Source organism: Arvicola amphibius, chromosome 1, assembly GCF_903992535.2.
Source record: "Arvicola amphibius chromosome 1, mArvAmp1.2, whole genome shotgun sequence".
Classification (NCBI taxonomy): domain Eukaryota; kingdom Metazoa; phylum Chordata; class Mammalia; order Rodentia; family Cricetidae; genus Arvicola; species Arvicola amphibius.
Genome location: NC_052047.1, coordinates 36281755 through 36293526, shown reverse-complemented (window position 1 = coordinate 36293526; position 11772 = coordinate 36281755).

The following is an 11772-nucleotide window of genomic DNA, read 5'->3' as shown; positions in this document are numbered from 1 at the left end:
TTTTGGGAGACGTGACAGAACTTTTAGGCCGTGGGACCTTGCCGGAGGAAGTACATCACTAGCAGAAGTTGGGCTCTCCCTCTTTTCTACCTGTGTTTAATTAATTAATTCTATTTTATGTGATTGTTTTGCCTACCTGTATATCTGTATGAGGGTGTTGGGGCTCCTAGAACTGGAGTTACAGACAGTTGTGACCTGCTGTGTGGGTTCTGAGAATCGAACTTGGGTCCTTTGGAAGAACAGCCAGTGCTCTTAACTGCCGAGCCATCTCTCCAGCTCCTCTACATGTGTTTAAAGCTACGCTCTCAAGGTTTCTTGCTTCAGCAGTCTGCTGCTATGTCTCTACACCCATCATGGTCCCTCTACCTGTAAAACAACTAGATTTTTCCCTAAGTCAGTTTTGGTCATGGTGTCTTACCACAGTGACAAAAGGCAACTAGCACACTTCTCTTCCCTCTGTTACAGTGATCACGCTCAGTTACTCCAGTTCTCTTCCTAAAGCCCATGAGTGTCCCCACCGCATCCCCACCCCCTGTGCCATATAGCCCATGTGCGCCCTCACCTTACCCCAGCCCCTGCGTCTTATACAGCATCTTGTCCTATTAATCACAACTTTCTCTCCTGTGTTTTCAGCATCTCTTCCTTGGTTTGTTGGCAACCTTTTGCCGCTTAAACTCAGTTAACTCTGTCCCATCTTTTTTTGCTTGTTGTGTGTGTGTTTAAGAAAATTTCATTGGGAATTGGACATTTCTTTCTGGCTATGTTTAAGAACAACTTCTTAAAACAATTCTTGCGGGTGCTCTATTTTCATGTCTCTCATCTGCCTGATGAAAATTAGATTTCCACTGGAGTCTTCAAGTTACCAGCAACTCCCTCATTACTAGGAATTTCAAAAGAAGCTTTGCCTCTGTCCCACTGACCTCCCTTGGGCACTGGGAGTATTTCATCACCTCTTCCTCTCCTGGCTTCTGTAACACAATGACCCCATGCTTCTCCTCTTTCCTTCTTGGCTGCGCCCCTGTCTGCTTTTCAGGCTCCTTCCTTCTGTCGAGTTCTTGCCTGCTACTGTTCCTCATGGTCATGACCTGCGATTCCTCTCTTCCCCCAAGGTTTCACTACTACGGCTTCAGTATCCGTTTATTCCGCGAGCCCCCTGTCACCATGACACTACCTTAGCCAACCTCAAAGGAGGAGAAATTTATTTAGGCTCAGGGATTCGAAGGCTCAAGTCCACGGTCTCTTGGCCTGTGATGTCCCAGTATTTCGTGGTGCAAGCACATAAGAGAAGGAGACCTACTTACCCCGAGGTGGCAAGAAAGCAAAGGAAACAAGAGTGGCTCAACATCACGATAATAACTCAAAGGGGACGCCCCAGTGTGTGACCCGACTCCCTGTAACTAAGACCTGCTTCCTAATGGGTTTGCCACATCTCGATACCACTGCAGGCAGAGGTCCAACCTCTCAATACACAGGCTTTGCGGGGCATTCCAGAGCCATACTCAAAGCGGTGACGCATTTGTCTATGGCTCCAGGTTAACCTTCTGTGCTGCAGACCTAGACTACCATTGCCATATTCAATCAGATGTTTCCAGAAGCACCTAAGCCCAGCACGTCCACAACTGAAATCTCCCGGAATCTCCTCTCCTGTGTCCCCAAGACAATGAATGACCCCTGTTGCTCAATGGCAGAAACTTGGAATAATCCTAGGCTCCTCTCCAACATTTTATTCCAACTGCTCTAAGTCTTGCTGATTCAACTTTTGACACATCTGTTCCCTGGCCTTACTTCAATGCCACCATCCTAAGGCACACGGTGTCACCAAGATCACCCCTTCCCGTCCCCTAATTTTCCTGCCCCTAGCCTTCCTTCACCCTAATCCAATCCATTCCCTGTTCTGTAGACACTCAAATCGGATCAAGTCACGTGCCTCCCGAAAGTCGCGTGACAGTCCCTGCTGTCACGTGTGATCTGCCTCCTCTTCTCACTCCTCCGTTTCCAACTCTGTTCCCGCTGAGCTGATCATCTCCCGCGCCCCAAGTATTCTAAACATGCCACGGGCTGCTTCATTTAAGGCTCCTGAATGCACCGTTTACTTTGCCAAGGGCCTCCTCCGACTAACTTACCTGTTCTTAAAAGTCACTCCCTTTGAGAGATGTCAGGACCTAGCTCCTTCCTTTTCACCCGCCACATTTTACAAACTGGGCTGGCACGAGGGTTGTTCCCGTCTTCCGTTCATAGAGACGCTGATCTCCACGAATACGGGGGCTGGATCTATCTGCTGCACCATTCTGCCTCCATTGATGTGAGTCAACAAATCCCATACCCATCAACAATCACTCCCCATTCCACCCGTCACTAGCCCTTGACAGCATCTAGCCTACTAGGTCTCTATGGGACTTACCTCCCTCAGTAAGGTCCAACGGGGAACAGTAAGCCTTGGTCTACTACTAACTTTTAAAATAAGAATACTGAGTAACTTGTGGACAATTCTTAGACCCTCTTACACCCATTTTCCTTAGCTTTGAAAGGGTGCCTACTCACCCAAGAGCTTTGGGCAGAAGTTGAACTGCAGTTTTTAATAAATCAACCGTATGTAACTTAACTTTCATATAAAATTTCACATTTCTCAGTTTCTCAGTTATTGTTGTGGTGTATTCATTCCAGTGAAAGTAGATGCCTACTGTGATAAGCAAAGCCTCTAAACTCGCCCTGAAGGACCTACCATGGCTGCTATGACTGGTTCTTCAGCTCTTTGCCTGCCAGCTCCAAATCTCCCCTGCTCTCCAAACATGAGTTCCTTCCACTCTGATCTCAGCGAACTAGGATCATTGCAAAACAATATTAAAGGCCATGCCTTTCAGTATCACAGTGTTTCTACATACAATCGATTTTTTACCTAATAAGTTAAGGCCTGTTTTCAGAAATACAGGATGAAAACTAGTAGTGTAAAAACGATAGTCATTTTCTGACAGGATTGGTACAGCGGTCATTGTCAGAACTTGACGCCTGTTTTGTGACGCTTAGCTGGAAAGAAGGGCTGGGCAGGTAATCTTTCCCTCAGTCACCTTATTTGATATTAACAGCCTTACAATGCCAAGGCAACATTGTTACTTAATTTAGAAACCAGGTCAGGCAACCCAGCAAGGTAGAAGATGTCCTTTTCTTCATTTAATGGATGAGGAAATGAAGGCAGAGAATAAATGACCTTCCCAAAGCCACACAGCTGACAGGGACGGACAGTAGTAGGTTGGCCTCTGAGTATAGCATCTAGGGTCATTTTTCCTGCGGAAGTAAAACATGAAGTTAGACAGAAGCTAGTCTCATGTCTGTCCCCCCTGAAAACTACCAATAAATTGTTTTAAACTCACATCATTCCTTTTGGCTATCTTGATAATAGAAAAACATAAAAATGTGCTTAGGCGAGCCCATCAAGAAACACCTGTGTTTCCTAACCAGATTCCCAATGCCCTGGTTTTCCTTCCCAGCTGTTAATATGATTACCACAGAACTAGGGATGTTCAGTAGTGAAAGAGCTGCTTACAGGCTTAGTAGATTAGTGAAATCCCTAAAACTTCCTTCCCACAATGCTAGCAACACATTGCTGGATTTTCTTATTTTCGTGTTGTAATGAGTCAAATCATTAGAATTTAGATGTCTGTTCACAATGGGCACTTACTAAATACCTATTGAGTAGATGATGTTTGCCCCTTTGTGGAACTTTATCAGCCTGACTTCTGCAAGGAAAGAGTCACACAAAGAGGACTTTAGGCTAAGTGGCTATCAAAGGAATGGAATTCTATGGGTCTAGACACATTGTTTGCCTCTAAAACGTTTAGCCAGTTGCTTCATAGCCACTTCAGACTACATTAGCCTTGTTTCCATAGCCAAATTTTACTTTAAATTTTTCATTTAATTCTTGTATTAGCCCCACGGAACCTAGCATAATGATGACCTTAGTAGGTGATTTAGCAAAATCTTTATCATAAACGATAATAAATCCTAATATGAATGAATCCTAATATGGCTATAAAATTAATTTCCATTTGATAAAATTATATTAGAAACACCAACAGATTTGTTCATTCTAATATTTACAATTTGCCCTTTATCTTGTTTCCTATGGTTAGCATATGTATAGTAAGCAATAGAGAATGTTTTTCAAATTTCTTTGTTTGTTTGTGTATGTGTTCTTGCCCATGCACGTGTGGGGGCATAGCACAGGTGGAGAACAACTTGCTGGAACTGGTTCTCTCCTCCTACCATGTGGCCCCCAGGAACTGGACTCCAGTCTGTCAGGTTTGGTTGTGTCAAGCACCTTTACCGGGCCAGCCGCCTCACTAGCCCTTGTCTTGATTTTAATTCTGACAACGTTGACACTCCTTATGATTGTTTTTCCCAGAATCCTTTGTTCCTTTGGGAACACTGACCCCAAAACTCCAAACTACTGTTAAAGAAAGCTCAAATCCATTTACATCTATCCCCAACTATTTGAGAGAAAACAGAACCAGAAGATTATTCCCCTCTGAGAGGAAGATTTGAAGTGGAAAAATAACTTCACTCCCCTGGAGGCCCAAGTCCTTCAGAGTTGTATCGTGTGGGGCTGCCAGGCAGAGGGGAGAAAATTGAGGAGACTGCAAGTTGGGCCTAGAGCCATGCGTGAAGCTGTGTTGAGGATGAGGGTGGCCTAGCAGTGTGTGTGTTCAGGAAAATGCTGAATTATAAAGATTTTAAGGGCCTGGCAAGAGGACTCTGTGGGGGAGGGCATTTGTTTACCAGACCTGGTGATGTGACATCATTCCCTGGAGCCCACATAAAAATGAGGGGAGAAAACTGACTCTTGCAGGTTCTCCTCTGGCTCCTGTGCATACACAGTGTAATACAGTGTAATAGAAAGTTTAGTAAACAGGTTTTATGCTAAGCAGCCGGTGGTGCTCACCTTTAATCCCAGCACTCCCAGGAGGCAGAGGCAGGTGGATCACTGAGTTCAAGGCAGCCTGGTCTACAGAGTAAGTTCCAGGACAACCTGGGCTACACAGAGAAACCCTGCCTCACCTGTCTCAAAAAAACAAAACAACAACAACAAACAAACAAACAAACAAACACAAAGCAGGTTCTACATAAGAGATACTATGCACTTGTACATGAAGACTTTAAAATTTTTATTACATTTATTTATTTTCTTATTTGTGTGTGTGTGTGTGTGTGTGTGTGTGTGTCCATGCCACAGCATGTGTGTGGAATCAGTTCTTTCCTCCTCCATGTAGGTATCAGGGTTCAAACTCAGGTCATCAGTTGGTAGCAGGTACCTATACCAGCTGAGTGAGCCGTCTTGCCGGCCCAAGGAGCTTTTTAAATGTTTGAGAGAACACAGAGTAAACTTTCTCGTAAGAAGGACTTTCATGCAGCAACGTCATCCTGTGACTGTCCTACAGAAGTCCCTACTTTATAAACCTTCTCTGTGCTTCTTTGCAGTCGCTGGTTAAGGGAGCAGTTGGAACCCAGAGAAGACAAGCAGAAGTGCAATGGCAGGCTGTAGAGAGCACACTTGTTTTGGCACAATTAGATACCTGTTTCATGGTAAGGGAGACACGAAGCTGACTGAGCTAAGTTCTCTGTCCTCTGCAAGATCACCGCCTAGTAAAAACTAAATGTCATCAGACATTTACCATTCTGATGTAAGCAGGGTTTATCGCGTAGACTCCTCTAAGAGTCAAAGAGTTGCTTTCTAAGAAAGAAAAGAGCAGGCTTTGATATACAGAGGCTGGCCTTTTTCAGGTACAGCCAACCCTGAGTCTTCTCAGAAGTTGGCCTGGGACTCACAGCCCTAAATCTCCTGTTGGGCCTAATCTCACAGAACACTAATGTCAGTCAGGGTCACTGTGAGATCACAAGGAAGTGAAAATGCGAACAAACAGAAAGGCCATTTCACAATGTCGTCTAAGCTCAGACACGGTCACCATGCAACCTCTACAATGCCAGCTCACTCCTCTTTGAGCCGGTCGAGTCTCAGCTGATCCCTTTCCGTCAGATTTTCAGCCTCACCATAGTCTACCCTCGCTATAATTAATAACGAGCCACGGTCACAGATTGCCTTCGCTTTCTGAGAATATTTAACCCAGAACAAACCCAGGCATCTTTGGACCCTCCTACAAGCCCCATGGCCTGAGTCCAGTAGCAGGTCCTTTCCATCTTCTACTGAGAAGTCACATAGCTGCTGGCAATGTGCATTCTCTCCCAGGATGCACACATACCCGCTTTGTTCCTCTGCAGCTTTTGTCCTGGCAGGCTCTGAATGGAGGCAGTTGTCCTGTCAAATGTTTAATCTCTCTTATGAGCATAACTGGGAATTTATAGATGACTTTAAGGTTATCGATCTTTAATTCAGAACTCCAAACCAAGTGATAAAGCTGAAGCTTTGGGATCTGCCATCTACTCTACTGTCCTCTGCTCTCAGTAATGTACTTCCTTACGGTGTCCCCATCTCAAAGGGTCTTAGTTTCTTTCTTGTGCACACAGGAATATCCAGGTACCTGAAGAACAGGGCCAGGCGACTTTTCGGTGCATAGCCTCTTGCATCCTAGAATGAGTGTGAGCATGTGCTTAGCATGAGCAGGGCCCAGATCTGACCTCTGGCCCCAGAGGAAGAACGTGTAGAGGTGGAAAGTTCAAGAATAAGCTACACATGCAGATCCTGCTTATTGTTCCAAAAACACAATCGCTAGCTAAGGAATTACAGAGGATACAGTGAATTCTCTTTTGGTGTTTCATTCACCGAAAGAAATAGACACAGGGAGCTGGAGAGATGGCTCAGCGGTTAAGAACACTGGCTGCTCTTCCAGAGGTCCTGAGTTCAATTCCCAGCAACCACATGGTGGCTCACAGCCATCTGTAATGAGATCTGGTGCCCTCTTCTAGCATGCGGGCATGCATGCAGGCAGAACACTGTATACATAATAAATAAATCTTTTAAAAAAAAGTAGACACAGACTGCTTAAATGTGACTCTGTGATGGGAAAAGAAAGAAGTTGACTAAGAACAAGTAATTCCAGCGATGGGGAGGCTGAGACAGGGGGATCTAGAGTTCAAAGCCAGCCTGGACTAAAAAGCCAGACCCTGTCCTCAGAACAAAATAAAACAAACAAAAGCAGCAGCAACATCAGAAAATACAGACAAGAAGTCAGATGTGAGGTAGGATAGGGAAGGCAACATTTTTCCATGTTAAAGCAATGGGAACGGAGCAAGGTAGATTCAGCAAACCTAAATAACGGTGCTGTGTACAGTCAGGACTACATAAAGAGACCTTGTCTCCAAAACAAAAGCAAAAGGCAATAATCATGATGTTTGAAGTTCAAGAGTCCCTCACACGTGTAGAGCGGGTGACAAGGGCCTGTGGGGCAAATACTGCGCTATCTTAACACACAGAAGTGCTGAGAAATTAGATATCTGAGATTTAACTGGGCATCTGGTCAGTTTTCTGGAAACCCAAACAGTAAATTCACTTGGGAAAAAAAAAAAAAAAAAATCAAAGACAACTATTTGCCAGTAGGTGGCTCCCTGAATCCAGTTTATAATAAAGTATGTGTTGGGCTCTAGTAACAAATCTTATTGTTTGGTGTAGTTGTTTGTTTTGCTCTTTTTCTTTCTTGGCTTCTAGGGGTCTTCCACCCAGCTCCTCAATAAATGCACAAGGAGTCTTATTTTTTTTAAGAATGCCCAGCTTTAGCTTGGCTTGTTTCCAGTCAACTTTTCTCAAATTATCCTGTCTACCTTTTGCCTCTGGGCTTTTATCTTTCTCTATTTTTTTTAAAGATTTATTATTTATAATGTATACAGTGTTCTGCCTGAATGGACACCAGATCTCATTATGGATGGTTGTGAACTACAATGTGGTGACTGGGAATTGAACTCAGGACCTCTGGTGCTCTTAACTATTGAGCCATCTCTCTAGCCATGGCCAGCTTTTCTTACCTTAAATTATCCCATCTCTCTTTTGCCTCTGGGATTTTATCTTTCTCCATCTCTGTATACCTCTCATATTCTGACTCCTTGGCTTGTTGTGTAGCTGGGTGGCGGTCCCTGATGTCCTCCTCCTCTTCTCTTGCTCCTCCTTTCTATTCAACCTCTCTGCCTGCCAGCCCCGCCTATCCTTTCTCTGGCCTTGCTATTTTCTGTTCAGCGCTTTATTAGACCATCAGGTGTTTTAGACAGGCAAAGAATCACAGCTTCACAGAGTTAAACAAATGCAGCATAAACAAAAGTAACACACCTTTACATTGTTAAACAAATGTTCCAGAGCATAAACAAATGTAACGCACCTTAAAATAATTTTCCACGACAGTTTGGGGTTTTTTTGTTGTTTAGTTTGGATTAATCAGTTTTTCATGGGGTGGAGGAATAGAAAATTTTTATTTAAATTTCATATAAAATGCTAAGTAGCCTTCCCACCCTTGCATATCATTTTTCATGATCCTTCATCTCTTGTTTCCACCATCATGCTAGAGTGATACATATTGATGGCACACAACATGCTCTTTTTTTAAGTGTGTGTATAATGTATTTTGATCATATGCAGCCTCCACTCCCCTCTCTTGTCCCCCTCCACTCTCTCCGGAACCCTTACCTTCCTATGTTTCATGTATGTATATAATATGTAATGGCCAAAAAGGGATAATTAGGATTTCTGTCTTTTACCATTTATATTTGGAGCCTTTGAGCTCCTCTTCAACTTCTTCTCGAATACATCCTAGCTTGTTACATTGTGTAATCCGCCCTACCGTGCTGAATCTAAAACACATCCTGCCTGGCAGTCCTGTGGTGACTGTCACCTGACCTCCACCTCTCTATTATACTGTCCCCAACTCTAGAAACCACTATTCTACTCTCTAATACTCTGAAATCAACATTTCTTAGCTTCAAATATAAGGCAAAATACTCAGTACTTATTTTTCTGTGCTTGCTTCATTTCACTTAACACATTATCTTGTTCTGTTCATTTCAGTGCAAGTGAAAGGGTTTTATCTGGTCTGATCCCATGCCATTGGGAATGTATGGGGGGTTGGTAGCGTGTCTTCTTTTTGTCTTGTTTTCCCTTTTTCTGTGTCATACCTTCTTCATTCAGTCACATGATCCTTAAACTTAAAATTCAAGTGAAAAATAAAGAGTAACAGTTTTTCATATTTCCTTTGTTTAATTATAAAAGGTTTTAAATGCTAGGACAATGTATAAAAAGATATGACATTTCTCAAGGGACTCCAGCATCCATTGAACTATATGCAAGGATCTTCACTAAAAAAACCATATTATACTTTTTTCACAAAGTGAATAAAATGTAAATGCAAGAATATTTTGATTTTTTTTTTTTAAAACCAAAAACACACCCAGGGGTTAGAGCTCAGTTGGTAGAAGGCTTCTAGTATGCACGAAGCCCTGGGTTCAATCCTCAACACCACGTCAACTGTAATCCCAGTGTTTGGGAGGATGAAGGCAGGAGGATTAGAAGTGTAAGGTCATTGTCAGCAACACAAGTTCATGGCCAGCCTAGGCTACCTCGAAAAGATAACTGTTTATAGGCCATGCTCCCAGTGAAATTATTGATTCGGGCAGAATCTTTAGCCTTGCTAAAAGAGCAGTTCATTTTGAATCTGTTGGGTTTGTACAGGGCGTTCTCTGCACTGGCTTGTTGTGTTTAGAATGTAAGTACACGGACAATTTATTGCTATCTATTCCCTGCTTCTGTGTGCCCCATGTTATTTTTTCCTTTCAATCCATGCAAATTGGTGGCACACACCTCTAATCCCAGCCCTGGAGAGGCAGAGGCAGGCGGATCTTTGTCAGTTTGAGGCCAGCCTGGTCTACAGAGTGAGTTCCAGGACAGCCAGGGCTACACAGAGAATCCCTGTCTCAAAAAAACCAAACCAAACCAAAACAACAACAACAAAATCTGTTGGAAACGTGAAAAAAAAGTAAGGGCAAAAGTGCTGCGATGAAAATCAGCCACGCGCCAGGCACGGCGGCCTGTGCCTTAGCCTAGGACTCGGGAAGCAGAGGCAGATGGGTCCTGTCTCAAAACAAAACCAAAATCCAGTAACTCTTTTCGAGACTCAATATGCCTGATGTTGAAGATGGCCCATTTAACCCTTTGTATCTCATACTCCTTTCTGCATTTCTATAGCAAGCATCTGTGGAACTGGACACAGTTGTCTACGTCCAGGTTAAATTTAAACAAGCAAGCCCATCTTACATGGCTGAATTATACCACTACTCTAAGTCAAATGTAAGGAATATTAGTCTACTTCCTGAGGGGAAAGCATTCTTCTAAACTCCTTTGGCAGACAGGAAGTCCTAGGGATCTAGTTTTGAATTCTATACCATCTCCACGTTAATGTTCTGATCATGGTGCAGAGTGTGACTTAGACAAAGAACACCTATTTTTATTACCCAGCTTTCCCAACAGTTGGACCCACAGATTTATCACCATGGCGACTTCTTTGCACTGTACACTGAAATTTAATATGTTTTTCTGTAACCTTCACTTCCAATACAGCAAGTCCACAATGAGGCCATAAACCAGAAGTAAGAGCTGAGGAGGCAGGATTATAATCATTTATACACATGATTAAAATAACTACTAACCATGAATTTATTAACACAGCTACTTGCCTAAGCTTTACTTAGGAAGTATGAATTTTCCTATTCAATCTCATTTTCAGTGTTGCAAAGTGTCACACAAGAACCTACCAAATAAAAAAAAAAGAAGTTCTTCAACTTCTTTATATCCTGAAAGTTATACTTAAAAGTGTATAGCTATTTATTGTTTCATATTTCCTACAGATTGTACTGTATATGGTGTGATACACAATAAAATAAATCATGACCTCACATACTTATAATCTGTGACAATAGCATTTTGCTAGCATCTTAGAATAAAAGGGTATATCATAAAATAAAAATAAAGACCTAGCAAAACTATTTTAGAGTGTGTACTTTGTATCTATAAAGAGGGAGGAAGGTCAATATAGGTATGCGCACAAATATCTATAATATAAATTGAAGGATGTCAAAACATCTCTTGATAGCAGGTCCCTAATCATGTCTGTATATTTACTTTTTGCTCTCAGTGCTAAACACAATGACACAGGAAGATGTAACATATACTTGTTTAAGTCAGGGGAAGAGGTACGTAACAGAAAATAATACTTTTCCTTCATTACCAGTGCTCCCCTGAGTTTTAGTTGGACATATTTGCTAACCTTTGTTATTAAACATGCTATGTGACTAATTCTGATCAATGGAAATCAAGCAAAGGTGATGTGTGTCTTTCTAGTCCTGTCCCTGAAGGGCCTGGACATGCCTTCTTCCTCCCCTTTTCTCCCCTTATCATCGCCTGCAAATGGGCATGGGATGAGCCATCTTACACTACATTGACAAAGACACAGTCCTTAGATGAAATCCCTCAGAGAAGCCTGGTTCCCTGGTAACTTCATGCAGGAGAGTCTTTAGACTAACAGAATGAGGAAGAGGAGGAGAAGGCTTAAGATAGGGCCTTACTATGTAGTCTGGGTTGGCTGGGAACTCCCTATATAGAGCAGACCGGGCTCTGAAAGATTTGCCTGCTTCTGCCTGTCCAGTGCTGGGATTAAAGGTGAGCACCACCAAGCCATTGCCAACAGGATTTTGAGTGAAAAACTTCTGCTGTGTTTAAGCCCACTGTGATTTTGGATTTCTTCTCAGTAACAAAGTTTCCATTCCAACAAAAGCAAATGCCAGACAAAG